The sequence below is a fragment of the Microcebus murinus genome, chromosome 5 (genome assembly GCF_040939455.1).
Source record: "Microcebus murinus isolate Inina chromosome 5, M.murinus_Inina_mat1.0, whole genome shotgun sequence".
Lineage (NCBI taxonomy): Eukaryota > Metazoa > Chordata > Mammalia > Primates > Cheirogaleidae > Microcebus > Microcebus murinus.
The window spans coordinates 17,463,384-17,489,053 of record NC_134108.1 but is presented as its reverse complement, the minus strand read 5'-3'; the positions used below and the strand labels follow the sequence as shown (position 1 = coordinate 17,489,053).

The following is a 25,670-nucleotide window of genomic DNA, read 5'->3' as shown; positions in this document are numbered from 1 at the left end:
GAATTTTATTCTTCTCCTTCATCTTCCACTCTTCCACTTCCTTCTTCCTCTCTCCTCTCCCAGTAATCTGCTCCCTTCCTGTCCCCAACCTACCCCAGACCTTTTAGTGCAATATATAGCTAGGGGCTGCTTGCCAGATGCCATGTCAAGTTGAAAACCCTTATAAAAGAAATGGGAAGTAGCATTCAGTTTAATTTGAATCTTTGGCTTCTCGTAGAAATAATAGCTCAATGTGTAACAAAGATAAAATGGGAAAACTCAATTATAACAAGTTCTTGATTTACATTTAAACATTCATTGAATGGTCAATTGGATGTTTTTTTTTTTTAAAGGTCATCAAAGCAAGGATCGAAAAGGGGGTACAGGAATACTATGTTTCTGGATAAAGTGCCTTGATCAGATGCTAAAGTCTGCTGAGTTGGCAGAAATGGTGTGCCTAACGCTTTCCAAGCTAGTCATCAATCAATCATGCAATAAAGATATGGCCACTTTAAAGTAACCATGTATCAACACAAAATGGAAAGCTGCTATAGTAGGAAGCACTCCTTGGGGAAGCTCGTGATTGACAAAAATAGTACTGTATTAAGTAGTAGCAATATTTTCATGGCCCAAAAGTAATAAAGCTATAGGTGAGCTTTATGAAGAGAAAATATTTTACGTAACAAAATCACAGAACAAGTCTTAAGATTTCCTTCCTACAGGATCAGGTTAAGGTGCAAAGTAGCTCCACCTAAATTTGAAAGAAGAAACTGATGACGATTTGGTAGGTTGTTAGCACTCTAGTCATCGTCATTTTAGGCATCTGAAGAAGGGATGGGATTAGTTGCTATCTGGGATCACACAAGCCCACTGTATCTCTGGCTTGCTTAGGCTTGTATAGTAGGAAAAAATTTTGGGATATGCATATTGCATCCATTATAGATTAGAGTTGAGCCAGAGGGTGTGCAAAGTAATTTACTCTTTTGAGACCTACTTCATTATAGAGAGGTGGTAGAGAGTGGGCTTACGTGGGTGACATTAACTTTGAATTTTATCGCAGTCTTATTTTAAGTCAGAGATTTTATGCCACTTTTTGGCATAGTAATTTGGGCCAGTGTGGTTATCTCTGTCAGTATGATTCCTTATATTGATATACTTACCTTGAAAACGGTGGTGAACTGAATCTTCTGCTCTTATTCATTGCTTATTAAAACATCATGGCACTCACACACTTGACCTGCTTAGCCACATTAGACCTGCTCTCTGATAGGAAGTGTGATATTTTTGACACCCCCCCCAACATCGCTGTTTTTGGATGCTCATGCTAAATGATATTAACAGTGATTTGTGGGGAAAGCAGAAAAGTGAGGGTGTTTTTTTGACAGCAGGCAAATTGCAAAAGCAAGAGCTCCTAGAAGAGTGAACTGAAGCTTTATTCCAAAAACCTTTTCACTGTGCTTTGATTTCATTAATTGTGATAATTAGACTTCTTCTTCATTCGACCGTATGTTAATTAGTTATGGATATGTTTGGTTTTCCTTTTCACATCTGGAGGGGACTGCTCTGCTTGCTTGAATGCCTCTCTCACTTCCCCCATGGAGTTTAGAAATCTAAAATATTATTTTCCATTCCCTCCTAGAGTTACTTTTTAAATATGACGCTCACAAATTAGGAAAAGCTTCCTGTGGCTGTTGGTGATCTCTTCAGATATATAAGGAAATAGCCTTGAAGTAGCCAAATCATAACAATTGTGATAAGTTTGTATTTATCATTATTATTTGTGAAGAGTGGTTTACTACGCTATTTCATTCAATCCTCAGGACAACCCTCTAAGAGGTTCTTTTTTGCCATTCTTATTTTATGCATGAGGAAAATGAGCTTTAAGAGCTTAAGTAACTTATACAGAGTCACACAATTAGCAAATTATATTTGAAAACCACGTGTACTGACACCATAGCCCATGGTAGTTATCACTGTGCAATTTTGCCTAAAAACATTGCTTTCTAAGATTCAGCAACTGTTTTTCTGTTGGTGAAAAATAGGTGTGAGTCAGGGAGTGGATATGTCCTAGAGATTTTTTTTTTTTTTTAAGAAAGAATAGACTTAGTCCGTGCCCTCAAGAAGTTACTGTGGCTGGATCTGCACGGACTGTGGTCACAGCTATGCGTGGCATGGGGACCTGTCGTGTGGTCCAGGGAATAGGCAGCTGATGTGGCTGGGAGGCAGATTTTCAGGGAGGAGGTGTGGGTGGGGCCGACCCCTAAAGAGATGTGTGCTGGAGGCAAGTGTGTCATGAATCCGGCCTGCCTGGAGTCGGAATACATTTTTAAAAGTGTGTGCGACACTAACACAAGAGGAAAAAAAGTGTTATAAAAGAATGGTATCTGTGGAAATAACATTCGATCTTTTAGTAAACTCTTATTCACTTTTATCCAAAGTATTGGGAGCTAGAGATTAGAAAGGCTATGAATCTATCTTTTCCCATTTGCGACTTGTTAGAAGTAATGGAAAGATCAAACTTAAACCACAGCCATTAACCTTCTAAAGAGAGCAGTTCAGGTTCTAATTGAGGCGGGAGCCATGGTGGTTGATTGCTATGTGAGCAAAATCAACAGACACCTGTGTCTCCAAGTCTGATGATGACGACGAGAGAAGCCTTTGCCAGCCTGCGTTAGGGCAGCATTGGCTGCTGCCAGTGTCCCTGAATGTGCTTGACAAATTCTGCTTCTTTAGCAGAATCAGTTTGTTGGTATGTTCACATCCAGGAAGGAAAACACAACTGAGAAAGCCAGCGTGCCTTCTGGAAAGCAAGCTGGTTTTATGGTGGAGGCATCAATCTTTAAACCAATCTTAAGTTCCAAGGAACAGCAGGTACAGGCCCAACCTTCTGGCCGTTATCCTTGGATATGCCACAGAGACCACACCTGGCTGCCTTTTGACACTTAGTCAGTGTCACCTACATACCACACTCTTCGAATGGCCTGCTAGAAATGACTTCCTGGGGCAGAGCTCAGACGTGATGAACTGCTCGTTGCAATTCAGCTAAAAAGCATGAACATGTGCAGAGGGAGGGGGAATGGTATTTTGCAGGGAAAAGACTGTAAACCTAGAGTTTTTTTTAGGCTTAGATTTGGTGAGTTTCATATTTTTGTTCAATATTGTACCTTAGCATATTAATTATTATTAATTGCTATTATTATTTACATTCAGAAAATATTAATTGAACACCAAGAATGTGTTCAAAGCACTGTTAGGTGTTATGGGGGGAATTCAGAGGTGGCCTAATGGAATTTGTTATCTGGAGAAAGATACACACATCCACAAATCCATCCATAACATCCATGAGTACATATGTAAGTAAGTATACATAATATTTCAGCATGACATGAATGTACCAAAAGGAAACAGAAATAGAGTTATATGGGAGTGCTGTGGAGGGAACTGTTCATTTTGAGCAGGGGTTTGGAGGATCTTTGGAGAGTCACTAGAATGCAAAGGATAGGTGACATTTCCCTAGGCAGAGCCACAGTATGTCTGGGCTGGGAGCTGAGGGAACTAGACTGAATTCCACAGGGATCTTGTCCATTTTATAAACTTTTGTATATTTAGCACCTTGCTGTAAATATTTGTTGAATGAATGAGTGCGTGAAACAACACAAGTGAAATCTCAGAGTAATGAGAGTATGAGATTGGGAGTGGTCCACTTTGGGTGCTGGCAGGACGGGGACAGGGCTGCCTGGTGTGAGAGGAAGCGTGGGCTTGGGCTGGGTTGTGAGGGGCTTCCCTGTGGTGCTAATGAGTTTAGAATTTATGCCAGGAGTGGGGGACCTGTCAGATATATTTGACCTGGGGAGTTACCTGACCCTATTTATTTTACGAAGCTCCTTCATACTTTTACCATTTTAAAATTTCTTTCCCATTCTCTCCTCGGGAGTTCCTAATCTCGTTATCTACAGGCACCCCCTTTGGTGTGTCCTACCTTATCCTCCATTTTTTTGCTACATTGCTAATCAATTCTTTTCCTTATTTTTATCAATCAAAGGCATGTGACTCGGGAATAGGATATTCCTGCAAGGGGTGGGCATGGATTTAATCGCTGACTGGATTAGTTTTCTGTGACTGCCGTAACAAAACACCACAGGCCGGGTGGCTTAAACAACAGAACTTTTCTCACAGTTCTGGAGACTGGGAGTCCAAGAGCAAAGTGTTGACGGGTCTGGTTTCTTCTGCAGTCTCTCCGCTTGGCTCACAGATGGCTGCCTTCTTGCTGTGTCCTCACATGGTCGCCCCTCTGTCTGTGTCTTGCTTGGGTTCTACTATCCTCTTTTTATGGGGATACCAGTCATACTATAGTGGGACACATCCATGTGACCTCATCTTACTGTAATCACCTCTTTAAAAATCTTGTCTCCAAATACAGTCACATTCTGGGATACTGGGGGTTTAGGCTTTCAACATATTAATTTGGGGGCGGTTACAGTTCAACCCACAGCACTGAATGACAGTCATGCTATACCACCTGATTTAGAAAGTTATTTTGTCAGCAGTTAAATCAATCCTCATCACGTGTGGTTGAAATTTGAGCTGGACTCTAAGACAGTGTGGTGAATTGCTCAGCAGCTGATGAAACTAGATTGTTGCCCAGTGAAAGTGATCTCTTTTGAAGAGTTCGGTTTCTACCAAATCCAGGGGCAGTCAGTATTACAATAGATTTAAGTAAGCTAGCAAAGGATGACCATAAATCTGTAGCGTATTTGCATGACACTTATTAGAGAATAACCAACTAACCAAGGGTTAAACGGTACCGCTGATGAAATCTTAGGCTCCTAATTCAGATGGGCCTGGCTTCATTACTTTTGATCTGTGCGACCTCAGACAGATTGCTTAAGGTTTCCCTGCCATGGTTTCCCTACCCATAAATCAAAGATAATAAATAATGTTTCTGGCCACCGACTATTCTGAAGATTGAATGAGAAAATGTATGTAAAGTACTTAGCACAGTGCTTGGTTCATAGTAAGCACTCAGTAAGTTAGCTAACCTATCATGTATTCAATGTGAGCTCTTATTAAAGATGAAAATAGTATCAAAGATAAAAATGCACAAGGAAGTTTTAGCAATACAAGTTAGTGAAATATTCATCTTTGTAGTTATATTTATGTAAACCAAAAACTTTTTCTTAGGTTGGCAATCATGTTTTAAAAATATTACAAATATTGTCCTAATATTATCAAATAAAATATAGTTTTTATTCTTGTCTATACTTCAATATTATTCTATTATTATATTATAATACTTTCATTTGCCTTAATGCAACAATTTGATGAACACCAATTTATGTGTAATTTAGGTCTATTTATCTTCTAGAATTGAACACTGTATTCTGTTAATGGTATAAACTTTGCCTTATGAGACATATATGCAAATAAGCTATATCTTTGTGTTGTTAGGATATATACAGGATGATTTGATACTATCATTGCTTCATTATAGACAACGTCATAGGAAACCTTCCAGAAGGTTTACATAAAGGAGGTGTAGCACTCATTGAAAATGTTTAATCAACTTATCAGTAATGATTTCCTTGGATTTTTTTTTTTTTTTTTTTACTTTCTACCTACTTCCTCTCCACTTCAAACCAAATCAGCTGGTTTACAATTGATACTTTTCATACCACTTACTTTGCTGGTACTATACTAATTTTAGAACATTTTGAAATATCCAATAAAAATGAGTTGGACACTTACAAATATTTTGTACTATAAGGCTATTTTTGAATATTGTCATTAAAATAATTCTTTCAGGGTTTTCCCAGTTTATACAGTGTGTATGATAACTGAGATACATATGATTTGTATTGCGTATTTAAAAGAATAAAGTTAGTGAGAAAGATTTCTTAGTTTTAGAAATGTGTTGAGAGGACATTTTAAAATATCATATACAGTTGGGATTCTTCAGCACTTTTTCTTATCGTGGTCTTTTTCTTTTAAAGTGGGTAAGTCTTAACCATATATGGTGAAGATACTTTTCTAATATTTAGGCTCTGCTTAAAAAACTGCGGACAGAACTATCAAACATGTTATGAGGTTTTGCTGCAGGAAGGGAAACATTTGTTGCCTGTGTTTGAGATGTCTGTTGAGTAATAATTAACCTCAGATTTGAAGTATAAATAGTAGGTGACATGGATAGGAAAGCACATTAACAGGAGAGGAGGAGTGATGTTTGGTAGGACAGTAACTTAGCACCACGCCAACCCAGGCACAGGCACACGTGCACGGACCCTCTCCTTGTCAGAATTCCCTTGGAGGACGTGGTCTGTCCACGGCAAGGGGGAGGCAGGTGCAGACAGCTTTCTTGCCGGTGATGGGGCATGTCAGTTCTCATTTCCTATCTGCTGAGGAGTACAAAGTGAAGCGGCCCGAGGTGCCCTCTGGGGCCCAGCACCTTCCTTTCCCTGGCATCTTGGAGACATGCCATCCCACCCCAATCCCTGCCTCCTCCCTCGGCCACAACTGGCTTGTGGTTTTGCTTTGTGTCTTTGTGGTCGTTGTTGAGGTTTGTGTAATTAATAAGCAGAACAACCCAGAAGAGGCAAACCTTGCAGCCAGGGGAGTTCCAGGAAAGGCTAAGAATCGCCACCTGAAAGGGAGAGAGCAAGGGTGCAAAGTGGCAAGGGGTGGAGTTGAGGATAATGTGAGGAATTAGTGAGATGCGTGGCCAGGCCAGTGGTTTTCAAACAGAGAAAAATCACGTTCTAGGTTCTGAGCCCTGGGCGTTTTGCATAATCAGCTTTCTCTGCAATTTCTATTATTTGATGGTCTTAATCTGTTATTTTGAGAACTACAAAATTGTGAAACACAGATTCCAGTTAATCCAAGTTAACCTCTGAACTTGACCTACTTTCATCTAGAATTAGCCTTATTTAAAACTGTAAACTACTGTCTTGACTAAAGCACATTAAATAGTGTTCTGTTTATAAAACATATGCCTCCCCTCCCCCCCCCACTGTAGATCCTTTCTTGCTTGAGAAGTCTATATGACAAAACCAGAATATGTGTTTCAGTTATCCCAGGACATTTAAACTTTCGAGGATTTAAAAATAGTAGTTTAAAGACTTTTATAAGAACAGAAGTGCTATTTTGCATAACATGAATATGTTCTTTTGAAGAAAGTGAAGCTTGGTAAATCTTTCCCTCATCTTTATAATAATCAGCAATTGTTAGGGTTTTGTTATTTTGTGCATGATATCACTGAATGGAGACCTTTGTACTTTACGTTGTGTAGAGTTAAGAATATAATTCATATAATAAAAATTGTCTTATGTTCTATTGTATTAAAAAATAAAAATAATAGTTTAAATTTTTTTTTTCTATTTTAGAGATAAAGAGGTTTCTTTAGGCTCTAAAACACTCAATTAATTTTTGTTCTGATGTTTTAGAAAACTACTTTAATATTGTTTATGTGAACAAAGCCCAGTCCACATGCGAAATTACACTAAAGTTATCATAATCAGTTATGATTATGTAAATTATGCAACTGAACTTGGGTAAGCATTTAAAATATCCTACCTGAAATTGCAGTATTTAATTTTAATCTTGGATTATTATCAGGATAATTGCAGTTTTAAGCCTTCTTATTTCTATAAGATGTGAGGGCAGGCCCATGCCTTACCCATCTTGCCAGCCCGGTGGCATCCTGCCTGGGGCCTGGCGGGCCCCCGTTGAGTGTTGCCCTGATTGAAGTCTCACTAGAAGGACACTTTCTTCCATTTTCATTTTGCTCATCAATGCAAACAAACATATCAACCACCATTCATGTCAGAACTTGCTACTCGTTATTGCAACTATAGGTTGGCTTCCCATATAAGAGTTGCATCAAAATTAACAAAAAACGTTCTGTGAGATGCAAATGGATACATGGAATTTACAATAAGTGATGTTTTAGAGTTGATTTTATTTTGTATTAAAAATTTGTGTGCTGCTTAGACTTTATGTAGGTACAATGTTTACTACATTTATAATGACGTTGTGAATGTGTCTATTTACATCCATTTATGTGTCTATGTGCATCCATTTTTCCTCCTGGAGAGTCAGTTAGATAATTTAGTACCACAGCATTGGGGGAGCATGAATTATAGTTACTTCAAGGATTTTGGGTAGTTAACTGAAGTTCTTTTGAGCTGAAGGAGTGTCATACACCCTGTGCAGCAGAGTGACAGCAGTGTGGCCCGGCCTGCCCAGTAATTAGGCTGGGCCTTGGGCAGGAAAGTGCCTGGTGGTGCTGCCAGTTGGCGTGGGGGCCCAGACCAATCCACTGGGCCCAGGTGCAGATCCAGGGCTTATGGGGCATGAAGCTCATGAAATTCAAGGGGGTTCTTTAAAGAAAGAGAATACAAAATTAGATAAAGGGCCTGGGAAAAACTCAGGCAATAGGTCCTTAGGCTTCAACTTCTTGGTAGATCAACCTGTGGTCAGGCAAAGGGAACATTTTTAAAGAACCAAGCAGGCTTCCAGGCTGAGATTGGAAGGTAGACAACAGGGTTTGCAAGACCATCGGTGGTGGCAGAAGATAACAGGAAGAGAGTCACCTCCAGTCTGACAGCATGAGGACCCCTGTATTAGAGAAACGGAAGCAGTGATATGTGTGTGTGTCTCTGTCTCATTGTCTCTCTGTCTCTTGCCCCCACCCCACACCTCTCCTCCTCTTCTCTCCTATGTTGAGAAAGTGGCTCGCACGATTGTAGGGGCCAGCAGGTCTGAAATCTGCAAGTCAGACCGGCAGCCGCAGATCCAGGGATCCAAGAAATATGATGTCGCAGTCACCCTCCTGGGGCCGCCTTTAGGCCTTCAACTGACTGGATGAGGCTTACTGACACTGTGCAGGATAATCTGCTTTACTCAAAACCTGCTGATTTAAAAATGTTAATCCCATCAAAAAATACTTCACTGCAACATCCAGACTGGTGTTTGAAAAAAAAAAAACAACAACAAAAAAAACAACCTAGGCATCACAGCCAAGCCACATTGCACTTAAATTAACCATTGTAAAAACCCCAGTGTAGATTCTCAGACTAGACCATGCTATGTGGACAAGTCATCTCCCGCCACAGGGTGGACATGGCTTGTGGCACCTAGAATGCAGGGGAAGGACTGTAAGAGGAATATGGGGTTCCGATCCCTGCTGAGCCATTGGCTGGTTTGGTTTGGGGCCTGAGGGTGGCGAGCCTTTTACCTTTCCAGCCTAAGTTTTGTGCTGTATGAAATGAGAGTATTTCTAGTGACATGGCGAGTCGCAGGCAGAAGGACTAGGTTCTTCTTTTCTTGTAGAATCCTTTTTGAAGCAAAGTCTCATGATAAATCCACATCCCCCAAACAGATTTAGAAGTGGCTTGTCTGAATGAATGGTTGGGGACAGAGAACAGGCCCCAGCTCCCCGGGGCAGGCTGGGCAGCTCTAAGGAGCATGGTTTGAAGACCACTGATTGATGTCCTTCTAACCCCACTCATCCATCTTATTTTTTTTAAACCACTGAACCCATGCCAGGCCCAAGATCACAGAATGACAAAATCAAGATTTAAAGTCAGGCTTCTTCTAACTGCAGAATTCTTTTTCTCTACTGAAAGATAATTGGTTCTGTCCTTGCTTATGTTAATTTGCCTTAAACACATGCACATTCTGATATCCAGAAACGTCTTTACAATTTGCAATGGGAGGATCATGGTAGACAAGCTCCCATTGCTGGAGAAAGTTCTAATGAGAGCTAGGTCAGAATCATAGAACTTAGTGGAGCTTCTATAGAAGTGAGAAAATTTTAATATTTAAAAAAAATTTACTATCAGAATCATCATTTGGTGTTTGTATGTTTGATTTGCTTGGAACCAAATTGGGTATAAGTACCAGAAATGTACAATGTTTAGGTATACTTAACTTTTTTTTTCTTTTTTTACATTTCCCTGAAAACTTTTTTATTGGCCTTTTGGATAGAAATGGGAATTTATTTGCCAGGAAGGATGATCCCATCATTCTTCTGCTGGGACCAGCACGTGGCCCCCTCTTTGCTGATTCTGTCTTTGGCTCCAACATAGCTTGTCCTGCACTTCCTGTCTGCGATACTGAAACCTGGCCTACCCAGTACCATGTAGACGTCCAGGCCGTAGATGCCAATGCTTGGGTCATACTTGGTACCCAGATCAACATGTCCCTGGATCCCAAAACCAAAGTTTCCGGTATCTGAGAAGTTATTTTTTCTTAATTCATACTCCCACACCTTTAGACCTTTCTCCAGGATTTCTTCTGCCTTGGCCCTTTGACTGTGCAATGGACTGCAATTCTCTCATTTCTCCTGATGCCAAATGAGGAGAAATGATGTCATCTCCTGATGACAGTGTATCTAGCTTAGGAAAACACAGGGATCTGGCCTGTGAGCTGCTCCGACACCTTGGCTTCCCCAGGTCAGTCTTTTCCACTCTCCCCACACAGATGTTGAGGCAGAGCTTGAGGAGGCAAAGTTCCCGCATGGGGCTCTCTTTTCACCTTGATCCGCCATGACAGGAAACAGGACGAGCAGGTGTACATGACTTCAGAAAGGATACCTCGTCCTGAAATTATGCAGGTGTTAAATATTTAGAATCGTGGAGAATTTTCCTTACTGCCACAGCACTGAGAAATGGTCTCTCTGGGTAAACTTATAGTTGGAAAGAAAAGATGAATCTGTGAAGTACGAAATGAGTAAGTTAAGTGACGACTGAAGGCAGCAAAGATGAGAAATCAGGATGGTTATAAATGAACCAAGAGTTCAGAATAGGGAGAATGAATTCTTCAGGATGAGGTGACTTGGAAATTTAGTCAGGTCTAGCTGTGAGTTGGGAGGGGGCGTGGAGGCATCCCAGGAGGGTGTGAAATAGAAGCAGACGAGTAATGTGGGAAAGGAATGTTCGAGGGAGAACAAGAGCCTCTTTTTGAAAGGCAACAGGAAAAGTGGGCTTAAAATAAAAATACTCAAAGGAGATTAAGGCCCTTAAGATGCCAGTGTACTGTGAATAGAAAATTATAATGCATATAATTTATAAAAGACTCCCTATGGTGGCACAACATTATTATAAGAAAATTGTTGGTTTTGTAGGGCTATAATCTCCATTGTGGACAACAGACAAGTTAATAACAGCCAAAATAAAAACAAAATTGATTTTAATAAGATGGAATTATATTGCATGATCAGCTGTATGATGTAAATAGTAAATAATATGTTTACATTTATTCATGTAAATTCCAGTATTTATCTGAAATTCTGAAGGATACGCTATCTCAGATTTTCTCACATAATCAACAGTTTTACCCAGAGAAACATTTATATAAATTCACATGTATAGCAAAACAGCTTGACACATAATTATCTGAAGTATTTATTACAGGAATATTAAGGATTTTTAAGAGGTGATTATTAAGTTATTAGTCATTAAACTCACACAGAAAGTTATGTTCAGTGTATGGCCATTCCTTAGACTGAGTTGGGGGGCTCATCCTGGATTCATTTCTTATATGCACACAAATAAGTATGTTGTCATAATGTCCTTGTTACCCTTTTGCAAATTTAGTGACATACCTGTGTCATTTTTAGTGAGGAGATTGATGCTGATATTGCAGGATCTGTTGTAGTCAGCTATGATGGGTGAAGGGAAGTTTCCCATTGGCATGGCAAGCGATGTACTACTTCCTATCCTTTCATGGGTGCTGTATTCTGTTTGATTTTTTAATTCTGTTTTTTGCAGATTACTATTTGCTTTTAAAATGTAAAATCCTGAGTGAATAAGAAACAATCCACATCATTTTGTGCCAGAATCGACTTCCCTAATTTGGCAGTGTGAAATGCTCTCACTTCTTGCTCTAGACAAAGCGAACACTTTCAAAGTTAATTCTGCATAGCTGAAATTCTTTGGCAACAAAATAAATTCTGAATACCAGTAGAAAATTTATGGATTTCAATTAGAGTTTGTAGTGTATCATAATTTCAGTTTTATACTCCATGCAGTTCAGTGTTTTGGATTTTTAATGGGGCCAGTGCAGTAATAATAAAAATGATTCAAAATGCACCCAGTAATTACAGAGATTTGCTGTTGCCTTTGCATTAAAAATGATGATGATTTATGCTCAGTGAAAGTGTGGTCTGTGGCTCTATTTAGGGTATTCTTGCTATTAAGCTCCTTATTAGTTATGGTCAGTGATTTAAAGCTTAAGAGCTACATTAGAGGGCTGTAAAATTATTTATCCTTTAATAGATAATAGTAAATTTGAAATAGACATTAGGTTAATTATAATCTTGTATATTAAAGAATAAGTATTAGCCCTTTGTCTCTTCTTAGGTCTTTTGAAATTCATTTCAAATAAATGGAAAATTGGTGATTGGATTAGATAATCTAGGGTATTTACTTTTGCCTCCTGGTTTATAAATAGTTAATTCCTTTTCTGAATGTTCATGAAGATAATTTTAACTTCTCATTGTGAATCCTTCTCCAAGCTAAACAAATGCTAGTTTTCACTCTAACTTGTCTTTTTTCCAGGTTGATAGTCTTTAAATTAGGCTAAAAAGATCAGCCTTTTACCTAATCTTGAGATAGGGCAGTAGGGGATGGAAATAAAGTTAAGGATAAATAGACTCTAATTTGGTATTACAGGAGGCAATTTGTTGTTATTCCCATTAGTAACTATGTATAAATTTACATATCTACATATATATTTATACACATGCACACACAAGTACAAATACATATATATTTAAAACATAGACATGCACATATGTATATAAATCAGGATTTGTATGCTGCTCACTGTAGTTTTAAGTAAAGCAGAAATCATCAAGTATAAATATCAAGGTGTGTCAGAATAGGAATATCTTGTAACATTAATTAAATTTGATATTCAAATTCCTGTGCAATGCTTGGGTGTTATGCTAAATCAAGGAAAAAGTCTAAACAAAAGAAACTGTCTACATAGATGTTAAATAAATCAAATGAGAAATATATAAAAAATATATGTGTATTATTTAGGGTAAGTTAGGCCATGCTTTAATAAGAAAATATCTGCTCTTCTTCCCCACCCCCAAACTCAACGCATTAACATAACAAATACTTATTTCTGGCTTCTGCAAAGTCTGGCCTTTGGGTCGGAGGCTTTTTTGGGTCAGAGGTGGGTCTGTGGAGGCTTTCTTCCATTCAGTGACTCAGGGCCCCAAGCTCTCTCCAATTCATGATCATCTTAACACATGGTCTCATCAGGAAAAAGAGATGATTGGCTTAGGCTGTTTTTTAAGAGTGAGGCCTAGAAATGACTTCTGTTATTTCTGCTTCTATCCTATCGGCCAGAACTCCATCAAATGGTCCCAGCCTATTTATAAGGGAGCCTAGAACTAAGGCCTTTCTTTGCACTAAGGAAAAGGAAAATAAAATGGTATTAGATGAACACAGTGTTTTGCCTGCCACAGTATGTAAATGCTTCTGAGCTCTCTGCATGTCATCATGTGAAGTTACAATCAGAAAAGTATCATAAAGGCATGGTATCTTTTAAACAATGTCATGAATTCCCCACTCCTTTCTGCCCTGTGTACTGAGAATTAGAAAGAAAACCAGTTGGTTGTATTGAGACTCTTAACACTTGTGGCTGGTGCCTTGTGGTTTAGCTTCGTTGTTCTGCGTCTTCCTTTAGGGCCTCACCCGCACATAGCATCTCCGCTGGGCAGGGTTGGCATTTCCCATTTGTCTGCCCCACGTTGGGTCCTGCCTTTCCATCACTGACCTCCTCCCTCTGTCCCCTGGGGAATTCTCTTCCTTTTGTGAGGATTGATGGCGCACATTCTGAAGGTGGGAAAGAGTCATTATTTAGCTGTTTCACAGCACACCCCAGTTGATAAATCTAGTTACATGTTGTATTAGTTTTCTCCTGCTGCATAACAAATTACCACAAACTTAGCAGCTAAAAATGACACCCATTTATTATCTCGTAGTCCTGTAGGTCAAAATTCCGGGTAAGCTGCAGCTTGACTGCATTCTCTGCTCAGGATCTTACAAACCAAAACTGAGGTACCAGCCAGCCGAGGCTCTTATCTGGAGGTGCTGGGGGAGAATCCACTTCCAAGCTCATTTAGATTGTTGGAAGAACCCAGGCCCTTGCAGCTGCAGGCGTGAGCTCCCTGTTTCTTTTGCTGACTTAGCCATGGGCCACTCTGTGTCTGGAGGTTGCCCTCATTCCTTTTCATGTGGCATCCATCTCTGTCTCCATCTTCAAACTTGCAATGGAGAGTGGAATTCTTCTCAAACTTTGAATTTCCCATGCCTTTAAAAGGCTCACGGTATTAGATTATGCCCACCCGAGTAATCTCCCTTTTGTCATATTATTGTAACCTAATCATGGGAGTGCCATCTCATCATATAGTCACAGGTCCCACCCACATGCAAAAGGGAGAGGGTTAAATAAGAGCAAGAATCACTGGGGTGGGGGAGGAGGGATCATTCTTAGCATTGTGTTTACCACACACATTTCTGCCCAGGCTAGCTTAGGAAGGACATTTTTGTTTCATGGAACCTGCACTTTTGCCCAAACACAGATTTGAAAGGTAAGAAATCTTTCTGCAAGAAGAATACAATGTGGGTAGGGGAAGAGGAGGCGACTGGAGTTGGTGGGGAGAGAGGAGGAATTTTCTTTCCAAGGCTTCTTGATATACAAAAAATACTTAAAAAGCAACTTAATTTAGATAATGAGCATATCCAATGGTTTACTTGCTTGATTTAAAAATTAAGAACAGTATTCATAAAATTTCATTCAGTAAGTACAAGAAAAAAATATGGTAATGGGCAATTAGAAGAGACAGATTCAGTGGGGAGTGGTAAGTGCAGAGAAAGCACCAAGGGTAGAATCCATTCAGAGACCCTGACAGAGGAACAATATCCCTTACAGGATTAGGTCACTAACTGTTACGAAAAACCGAGTTGTGATTTTATGTAAGTGGTTTAATAATTTTTGTGCCTGTTGCCTGCTCAGAGACAATCATTTAGAAACTGGAACACCACCTCTCACTGTCATGTCACTGTCTGGTGATCTTTACAAAACATAGCAGAATTTGAAATCACCTGTGTTATTTACATGTCTAATTGCTTATTCTTTGTATGGCAATAGAGCATAGAATAGAGCAGGGGTCCTCAAACTTTTTAAACAGGGGGCCAGTTCACTGTCCCTCAGTCGGTTGGAGGGCCGGACTATAGTTTAAAAAAAAAATTGAACAAATTCCTATGCACACTGCACATATCTTATTTTGAAGTAAAAAAATAAACGGCAAAAACACCCACATGTGGCCCGCGGGCCGTAGTTTGAGGATGCCTGGAATAGAGAATTATGACTATAATGTTTCCTATCAACTTTACCCTGGAATGGGAAATACAGAGACGTCCTAGTCCCAGCTCTGTCATGAATTTACTTAGTGATTTCTTAGCTTCACTTGTGATTTCTGAGAACTGAGCCCATCTCAACATTTACACAAATGAATAAATTTACAATATACAAATTAGATGATTTCTAATGCTTTACCTCCATGCCTTATTTTGTTTTTCATTGGAAAAATATCTACTGGAAATGATATGCTTTCTTTGATTGGGACTTGATATTTCTGAATATGGGGTTGCCATGTGCTCAAAGAAAAGATGGTTCTATGAATATGAAGGAATTTGCACAGGCTTCCCTAAGGCAAATTGTTCCTCCTACTCTTGGCTTTTTCCCCATGAAAATGAGGGCATAGTGTGGCAGATTATATTTCTGCTCCCTAAAACACCTTTCTTGCATTGCCCCTCCCTGCAGGAGTATTATGTGTCTCAACTCTTTGAACTATGACATGCTTTGGATAATGAGAGTTGAGTAGAAGTGATGTGGATCTCATCCAAAAAGAAGCTTTATAAAACTCTGCATGGTTCAAAATTAAAACTCTGAGTCACAATGATGGGCAACGTTCTTGATGGAGACTGTTTTGTAAAACTTGGTCCTGGAGTAAAGGTAATGGCAGAGAACCATTGCTGACCCACGCTGGATTTGTAACATGAGTGAAAAAAAAGTCTTTGTTGTTGTAAGCTGTTGAAACAGTGGGTCATTTGTTACTGCAGTGTAACTGGCCCATCTTGCCTGATACCCATGGCCTGATACTTGTGTGTACCAATTTATATCATCTAACCTTAATTCTTATTGCCGACACTGCTGAGCAAACAGTTCTGCACAGGCTTCTACTATTATTACATTGGTGCAACCAGACAGCTCATTGGTTTGGGCCTGTGCTTCTTGCTTCCTGTCCAGAAGCTCCTCTGACTTTGTCATGCACTCCTGTGGGAGTGAACAGGACGTGCAGGGAAATTAACACCCACGAGGCAAACCTTAAGAAATGAGTAATGAAAGATGTTGGATAAATGTTTCCCTCATTGTTCTCTTCCACGCACTGTTCTCTTCCATGCATTTCCTAAGGCTCCTGGGAAGGTCTTGCTTAATGGAGCAACACATGACCCAGTGGCCATCATACGTCTTGTGTTAACTTTCCCTCCTTTGTTCCACTCTCCCCTTCCATTTACTCTGTGGGATCCCATTCCCAAATAAACCACCTACACAGCAGCCTTCTTCTGAGGCTCTGTTTGCTGGGGGAACATGACTCATCACCAGTTAGACTTTCGTTTAATTGAACCAGTCTGAACATTATCTAAATAATTCCATAGTAGAGGACTGTACATTTATAGTAACTTGCAAAGCATAAAACACTTTGCTGCTCAGACTGGAAGTTATAGTTAGATTTGCTGATTCCAGAATAAGTCCCCACCCCCATTTTCATCTCCCACCATTAGTTCTCAGTCCATCTTGATGCCATAATCCACAGGTCTTGGTTGGGAGACATATGTGTTTTTAGAGGTCCAGCGATGTGTCGAATAGCATGTTATTAGGCAAATGTTTATATGAAGCTTTGGCAGAATTGTCATTCTACAGCATCTTGTCACCCTTCAGCTCTGAGTTGCCAGTCCACTGACAGCGCCCTGTGGGACAGTTGTTTGGTACCATGGGAAATACTGTTTTGCTTGGGGAGTGAATTGGCCAGATTTCTACTGTGCTTTGGCTCTGTTCCCTCTCTGCCTCCTTGTCAGTCTATTCCCTAGAAATCACGAAGTCGCAGCATAGCAGAACTGAAAGATATCTTAAAATCTTCTAGCTGACCTCTTTATTTCATAGGTCAAAAAACAAGTCCATAGAGGTGAAGGAAAATGATCCACTCCGTGTGGTGGGGGAGAGAAGTGAAGGGGGATGTAATTTTGGCTGTGAAGAAGATACCATTCTTTTTAAACATAATTAAATTCTTGATTGTGATGCTCTTAAATGAACCATGAAATTCTAAGCACTTACCATGCATGCAAGTGTGATTTTTAACTAAGGCTTTTTTTTTTTTCCAACCCCCAATCTGAATGTTAAGGTGGCAGATGCATAACTAATCTTAGCAGAATCTATATTAAGAAATCAGCAAGGTGTCTTTATTTAACTTGCATGATCTGTGAATATAGTGTCGTGTTAAATAGCATGATTTTGCACATTATATCCTAAAATAAAAACAACTCCTTTAAAGTGCAAGTAAAATGCAATAATGTGAAAGGTTATTTTATATTTGATCTCAAAGGGAATGAAAAGCACAGAAAAAAAGAATTGGAGAACTTGTTCTTAAATATGATTTAGGCATGTGTGTATATATATATATTTAAACTATATATCTAAAGGACAAAAGTCAGTATTGGGGATTGTATTCTGTGCATGCAGAGGAAGCTCCCATCAGCAGAAGGGAGGTTCTGAAATCCTCATTATCCTAGTTTAAATTTTCTGAAATATATCCAACCCAATGAGCTTCTGTATTTTTGCTCGGGGATGCTTTCATGACTCAGTATTACTTCCAGGAAATTTGAGTCCTTTATATTTTATCTCTGAAATCATGGTTCCTGCAGAAACTACATGGATTTTTCTGTGTTCTTTGCTGTTTAACGTCTTTGCTGCAGTGGGTCAGATTCCCCAAGGAGTAAACAATGAAATACTTTAAGGCCAACTGTGGAAGATCATGCAGAGAGGAAATCCAGCTATTCTGATACAAGACACAAAAATTTTGGCTTTTAGCTTTTTGGAATACTGCTAGAAAGTCCCCCTGAAGTACCCCATGTAAGCATGGGGCTATCTTTCCGTGTTGTATTTAAAGTGTAGATTCTGGGGTTTGGCTTTTACTCAGTTAACTAATTATTATTTTAATGTAATTGGATTCCTTTAAGCATCCAATTTTAACTTCTGAAGATTCCATTCCCCTGGGAAAGTGGTCCTAATCCAAGGCACACAGATCCTTGAGGAATTAATACAAGAGTTCTGGAACCTATTTGGGAACCAACTGTTGTCAGGGAACCGCTACATAAATAATTTGTTTTGTACAAATATATTCTTGCATTCTTGCTCACTTTTAAAGCAATACTTTTTCTCAATCAAAGAGCAGTAGGAAAGGGAGTAGAGCCTAACAGTAAGGTCACTGTGTGTGTGTGTGTTTGTGCACGTGTGCACATATCAGTGTGCCTGGCAGTGGGCCAGCAGTGGTAGAGGGAGATCTACTTTTAAAACAATTAAAGAGGTATTTTTCTTTAACAAGCTGAGAACTACTACTATGGTAGTTATGTTCCATAGGGCATGCTTCACAAAGCTAAATGAAAAATTTTAAAGTTAATGGAAAAACAATGCTTAAAGCATACACATTATTCACGATTTATTTTAATAACATTTGTGGATGACTAACTTAATAATGCTGCCATGCATCCATTATGTTTTCGTTCTGAAGATGTGCCTAAGTGTCTATGCCTCCTTGGGGGTGGATTTACGTCACTCTGTGATGGAACTAAGATGTGTAATTCCATGTTTTTGTATAGGATGGGTACTGGGAAAACATCCAGATGGTTATATAGGCTTACACTGTGCCAGATTCTGTTCTAAACAATCTTACAGATATCAACGCATTTAATCTTCATGACAGCCCTCTGAGATACAGGTATTACTATTGTTCCCATTTTATGAATGGGGAACCGAAGCAGAAGGTGGTAGGTTAGGTTAGGTGATGTGTGCCCAGGCTGCTCACTCAGGATGTGGCAGAGCTAGGGTTTGAATCCAGAATCTGAGCAGCTTCCTTGCCCAGACCTGTTCCTTCTAGGGGATTTCATGTCTTCCTTACAGGAATGGATGCAATGACTACTGAGCAATACCTGGAGGCTGGTTGGTTTGGTTTGAGGTTGCCCCAAGTGTTCTCCACCCCCATTCCAAACCCCAAAACTTCTCTCTCTCTCTCTCTCTCTCTCTCTCTCTCTCTCTCTCTCTCTCTCTCTCTCTCTCTCTCTCTCTCTCTCACACACACACACACACACACACACACACACACAGCCACCCCGGGCCCACTGTGACACAATGATCTTGGACTGTAGCCTAGAGGCCCTTCCATCTGGGCTTTGCTTCCAAATCTTCTCCTAAAAATTATCCCTTCCTAACAGCAAGTGTGCATGGGTACCATCTCCAGGGCATGACTGAGCTCAGTCCTCTTTACATGTTTGCTGCTGCAGGTAACCGATTTACACTTCCTCAAAGTTCATTTGGACAAGGTCAGCATCTTAAGGGTTGTTCAGATAATGTTATACGGGAAATTCCTTTAAAACAGTTTGCCAGTGGTCTAACTTGAAGCCCACAGCAGAGCGTATTGTTTTCCTGAGACATCTGAAAGTGCCCCTCTTGTCCCCTGACAAAATTGGAGACAAGGTGGAAGGACGGAAAACAGCACAGATTCCCTGGAGAGCCCTTCACTCTGGCTGCCATGGAACACACACAAGCCTTGGACGGAACGGCTGATGAGAGCGATGGTGGTTGCTTCCCTGCCTGTCCGATTTGGCAGGTGAAGTCCAGCCCCGGTGGAGACCGTGTGCTTCTGTGTTTGGGGAGCTGAGCCTGGGCGTCTAGAGACTGCCGGTTGTTTTGGGAAGGCGGGCTGGCTGTGCTCAGAACTGCCAGTTGCTTCAGAAGCTCTTGTTATTGTCAAGACCAGAAGCACAGTCCTCCGAGAAGCATTTATTTCTTGGCAGACCAGCCGTCTTCGCAACCTTTCTCATCAGACAGGAGAGAAAGGTCATCTCACCTTCATGGCGAGAAGGTTCCAGAATTTCTAGTGCCTTGGGGCTGAGCCAGATGAGAGGCAGAAGGGTAAATGTGGAGCAGTTGTTAGGAAGGAGCGATCATTTGTAAGGGCAGAATTATATTTCAGACTGATGACTTGGTCTGACACTTTTTGAAAAAAATTTCATAATATTTTGGGATTACAAAAGTTTTGGTTACATAAATTGCTTTTGTACCATTTGAGTCAAAGTTATAAGTGTGCTCATCCTCCAGGTAGTGTGCATTGTACTCGATAGGTGCGAATTTACCCATCCCCCGTCGCCTGCTCCCCCCTCCCACCTGCTTGATTTCCAATGACTGTTATTTCCATATGTGTACATAAGTGCTGATCAATTAGTTCCAATTTAATGGTGAGTACATGTGGTGTTTGTTTTTCCATTCTTGTGATGCTTCACTTAGAAGAATGGGCTCCAGTTCCATCCAGGTTAATACAACAGGTATTAATATTAGTTCACCATTTTATTTTATGGCTGAGTAGTACTCCATGGTAAACATAAGGTCTGGCACTTGTTGATGCTGATTTTTTTGACACCTACATTGACTCTTGTATCTAGAAGTGGTATAGAGCAGTGGTTCTCAAAGTGTGGTTTACAGACTCCTAAGAGTCCCCAAGACCCTTTCATGGGGTCTGCAAGGGGGTAATTGCTTCATATTGATACCATGACATTATTTGCCTTTTTCACCATGAGGACATTTATACTCGTAGCACAATACAGCAGTGGATAAAAATGCTGGTATGTTAATGCCAGTCTGTTAGTATTTACTGTACTCTTCACCCCCCCACACACACCCAAACAACAACAAAAAAGCCATTTACCCTTAAATAGCTTGATGAACAGTAGAAATTAATAAGTTTATTAAATCTCAACCTTTGTGTCCACGATTTCGAATATTCTGTGTGACAAAACGGGAAGTACTCCTGAAGCACTTATGTTGCAAATGCAAGCGTGTTGGAAGCTTGTCTCCTTGTAAACCACTTATGTTCTTGTTTGAGTTGCTGGCTGAGCCAGCTGCTTTCTTCTATGTAACATCATTTTCACTTGGAAGAACAACTGAGGGACAAACCATGGTTATTTAGACTTGAATATTTGGCAAATTTCTTAAAAACAATTAAAGTGAACCTAATATTTCAAGAAAAACAATTGACAGCATTTGTTGTTAATGATAAAACTTGAATGTTCAAATGAAAGTTAGAATTTTAGGAAACATATCTTCCACGGTGAGCTTGACAGTTTCCTAACGTCTGAAGATTTTTGGGGTCAGGCTACTTTGGGTGGAGATATTAACAAATGTGATTTTTTTTTATATTGAATAATATGTGTCAACATTTGAAAGAGCTACGTAGCCCAGCAACTAATTGTTTTCCATATGACCAATAGATGATATTATAAAATCATGTATGGGAAAAAATCCATTAAAAGTAAAAGATAGACCAAGGATTTTAATGTAGCAGACAGTACAAAAAGTTCATTGATACTGTTTCAGGTTTCACATTGCAACTTTTAAGAAACCACCTGTTGTCAAGTTTTGGCATGTATCAAAAAGTATATTTATAATTATTTATCTGATGAGACTATTCAAATACTCATCACTTTTCCAATGACATGTGTGTGAGGCTGTATTTTCTTTATATACTTCAACTGAAAACCATGTTGCCACAAATCGAATGAATATAGAGGAGAGGTGAACAGTCCAGTAGACTGTCAGGCCAGATAAAATATGCAAAATGTAAAATATGCAAAAATGTAAAATAATTTTCTTAATTTATAATTAATAAATATATATTTATTTTTCATAGAAATGTTATTTATGTTAACATAATGCATTTACTACTATTATTTTTGAATGAATTAAATACATATTTTAAATATATATTATACTTCCATATGTAGTAAATATCCCTATGTAAACAAAAGCTCTTTGGGATCCTCAACATTTTTGAAGATTGTAAATGGTTTTTAGAACCAAAATGTGGGAGAACTGCTGGTATAAAATATCGCAGTGTTTCCCAACTGGAGTTTTCTGAGCTGTCAGCAAATTTAAAAAGGTTTTGCAGGTTGGGAATAGTGACTGTTTCATTACATATCCTTAAATATATCAGTGACAATTATTCACATATTTTTTTTTTTTTTTTTTTTTTTTTTTTTTTTTTTTTTGAGACAGAGTCTCGCTTATTGACCAGGCTAGAGTGAGTGCCGTGGCGTCAGCCTAGCTCACAGCAACCTCAAACTCCTGGGCTCAAGCGATCCTTCTGCCTCAGCCTCCCGAGTAGCTGGGACTACAGGCATGCGCCACCATGCCCGGCTAATTTTATATATATATTAGTTGGCCAATTAATTTCTTTCTATTTATAGTAGAGACGGGGTCTCGCTCTTGCTCAGGCTGGTTTCGAACTCCTGACCTCGAGCAATCCGCCCGCCTCAGCCTCCCAGAGTGCTAGGATTACAGGCGTGAGCCACCGCGCCCGGCTTATTCACATATTTTATCCCTTAAAATTAAAACCCTATAGAGCTCAAATATGCTTATATCACACATTAAACTCTTCATTCTTAAGTAATGGGCATCAAAACAAAAATATTGGGAATTATATTCAATTTTAATTTATCAGAAATAAATTATATTTGTAATTATTGTGTGTTATTCATGGAGCAATGCTTGAAAATAGCCACTGAAACCCTCTTTCTTGTCTTGCAATTTAAAGCAAATCACAAATATTCAAGTAAATAATAAATAGACCAATGGATAGTCTAAACAAAATAAAAACAATAGTTCCGAATGTTGATTATTTTCTGTTTTTGATGCTGTAGTAAATAGTTAAATCTCAATCTGTATTTTAATGTACATGGAGTCCATATATAAACAGAGTATATGGTTTTAATATTTTTGTAAATCATGTTTTTTCATACATAATTAATGTAAACAGTTTGCATCATTTATTGAATAGGAAGAAGTCAAATTTTTCATTATGACATTAAATATAATATCTAAGTAAACACTATGCATATTTTATATTCTGAAAATAAATAAAAAATAAAATAACCTTTTGTGTAAAATCACATTTGCATGTACTGTCAAAAAACAATGAAGTGATTAAAATATTTCTAAGAGCATTTGAGAAATCATGTACTTTTTTGAAAAGATTCTGTATTAGATTCCTAGGGCTGCTGTTACAAAATACCACAAAGCGGGTGGTTTAAAACAACAGAAATGTGTTTCCTCACAATTCTTAAGGCCAGAAGTCTGAGATCAAGAGTCAGCAAGGCCGTGCTCCTTCCAAAGGCTCTAGGGGAGAGTCCTTCCTTGTCCCTTCCAGCTTCTGGTGGCTCCTGGCATTCCTCGGCTTGCGGCTGCACCTCTCCAATCTCTGCTTCCATCTTCAAATGGCCTTCTCTGTGGTCTGTCTTCTCCTCTTCCTATGGGGATGCCTGGGATTGGATTCAGGGCCTACCCTAAATCCAGGGTGATTTCATCTCTAGATCCTTAACTAATTACATCTGCAAAGACACTGTTTCCAAATAAGGCCACATTCTGAGGTTCCAGGTGGATGTGAATTTTGGGGGGACACATTATTCAACCACCACAGGTTCCCAATCCAAAATGATTGCAGAATGCGGAAGAAGTTTTGATAAAGTGGGTTTTGCTGTTCGACAGAACTGCTCTGCCACTGATTAGCCATTTGACCCTGGCAGGTGGTCTACACTTGGAAACCCCAGATTCTTCCTTTATAAGGTAGGATCCAGGATCACCACCAGAGTGGCTGCGGCAAGAAGGGAAGGCAATTAGGTAAAAAAAAAAAAAAAAAAAGTATGCATCGTTAGCACAGCGCCTGCCACAGATAGAGGTCACTCCGTAAGTGTTAAGCAGTTGTTTGCTACTGTCGCTGGGACTGGCAGGTAGTCATAATCGTAGTATGCACTATAAGCATATTGTTAATGGCAATTATATTGGTGTTAATCAGAGTAATAGCAGATTAATGTTAATGGTGATTTCAAAGACCATTAGTTTATAATAATAGATGATTTTACTGTGAGTAAGTGGATGAGAGACAGACAGAGGGGGAGGGGGAGGGAGAACCCCAAGTGAGCAGCCAGGACCAGGAGAGTGGTGAGAACCAGATGTCACCGAAGCGTTTTGTCCCCAAACCCACCACCTGTGTGTTAAAGAGCCGCACTAGAGGACAAGCACTAGCATTCAGAACACTCCAGCATTTATGGTTGTCTCTGTTCTGGGCTTGTGTTGCCCAAAACAGGCATTTATATGCCTGTGGCTTGATCACATTTTGGGTGGTTTTTGGTCTGCTAGGGACCTTTGGAGTTTCTCTCTGTATCAGAGAATAACTCTAAAGATCCATATCAGTGTCTCCTCCCATCCAGCAGTCCAGTCTGAACCTGCCCTCCTGCAGCTGTCAAACAGATTTCCCATCAGTTCTCTCGGTGGCTGCTCTCAATTTTAACCCCTTTGCCTTAACACTTTGGCCTTGGCCATCTCGCGGTGCATCTGCGTAGTCATGGCTGAGAAGCAGTAGACCATTGCACATAGCTGCCTCCTCCCTGTCTCCTTCACCACCAAATGTGTGGCCTCTTTACCCGTCTGGTCTTCCTTCCCTCTCTCCCTGATGAGGAATTGCCCCTCTCCCCTCTAAGACTGATCCTTACCCTGGGTTTCTATTCCTGACTCAAATAATAGTTATGGTCCGTGATTATCCCTTTGTTTCTGGCATTTAGTCTCTCTCCATGGAATCCTTCTGATCAGTCTGTAAATATGCCCAAGCTCCCTCCCTCTTTGTTCCTAACATCACTGACCCCTCCAACCACCCTTTTATGTCCCTAACTGTGCTGTGAAACTTCTTGAAAGAGCAGTGACCTAGCACCACTTCTTGTTATTACCAGCTGATAATCAGAAAATTCTAGACAGTACAGTACAGACTCGGAACAGTTAAATTCCTGATCTGACCGCAGGTGGTGAGGAGGCCCTGGCCTCTGAACTGGAGTCTCGGGAGCACTGGGCGCCACGTGCAGACCACACTGTGTGGGCCGAGAGCATGTCCCCCAGAGTCAGCGATGAGTACAACAAAGCGCTTTTACCAAAGTGGGGGATTTGCATAGCTGTTCAGTTGGGAAAATTGTAAAATCGGTTACTGCCCTGAGGATTGCATAAACAAAGAGGCTTTTGTTTTTTAACCTTTGAATTTGTTCCTGAGAGCTTTCTGAAGAAGTGGGTAGGAAAATTTCCAGCCAGCCTCTGCAGTACACTCTCCATCTGCTTGAAAAGATGCAGAAAAGTCCTGAGTGAAGATGAGAACCTGGTTGGGTCTGGAGTGTGCTGTTTATGATAATCCACTTAATTTGTTCCAGAAACTAGAATAGTGCATCAGCACTTACCAAGGACATACCACCACAGAGACAGATAGGATAGTTAAACAGAGCAGTTTGTAATTAGACAGCATTTGGGCATGT

At 39.8% G+C, this 25,670-nt stretch overlaps 1 protein-coding gene and 1 pseudogene across 2 annotated transcripts in view; one reads left to right on the top strand and one right to left on the bottom strand.

Annotated features, from left to right (window-relative positions):
• Positions 1-25,670, top strand: part of SAMD5 (sterile alpha motif domain containing 5) — a 380,822-nt gene that overhangs the window by 13,455 nt on the left and 341,697 nt on the right. The gene's annotated exons all lie outside the window — the stretch shown is intronic.
• LOC142870925 (large ribosomal subunit protein uL5-like) lies at positions 9,971-10,522 on the bottom strand (annotated as a pseudogene).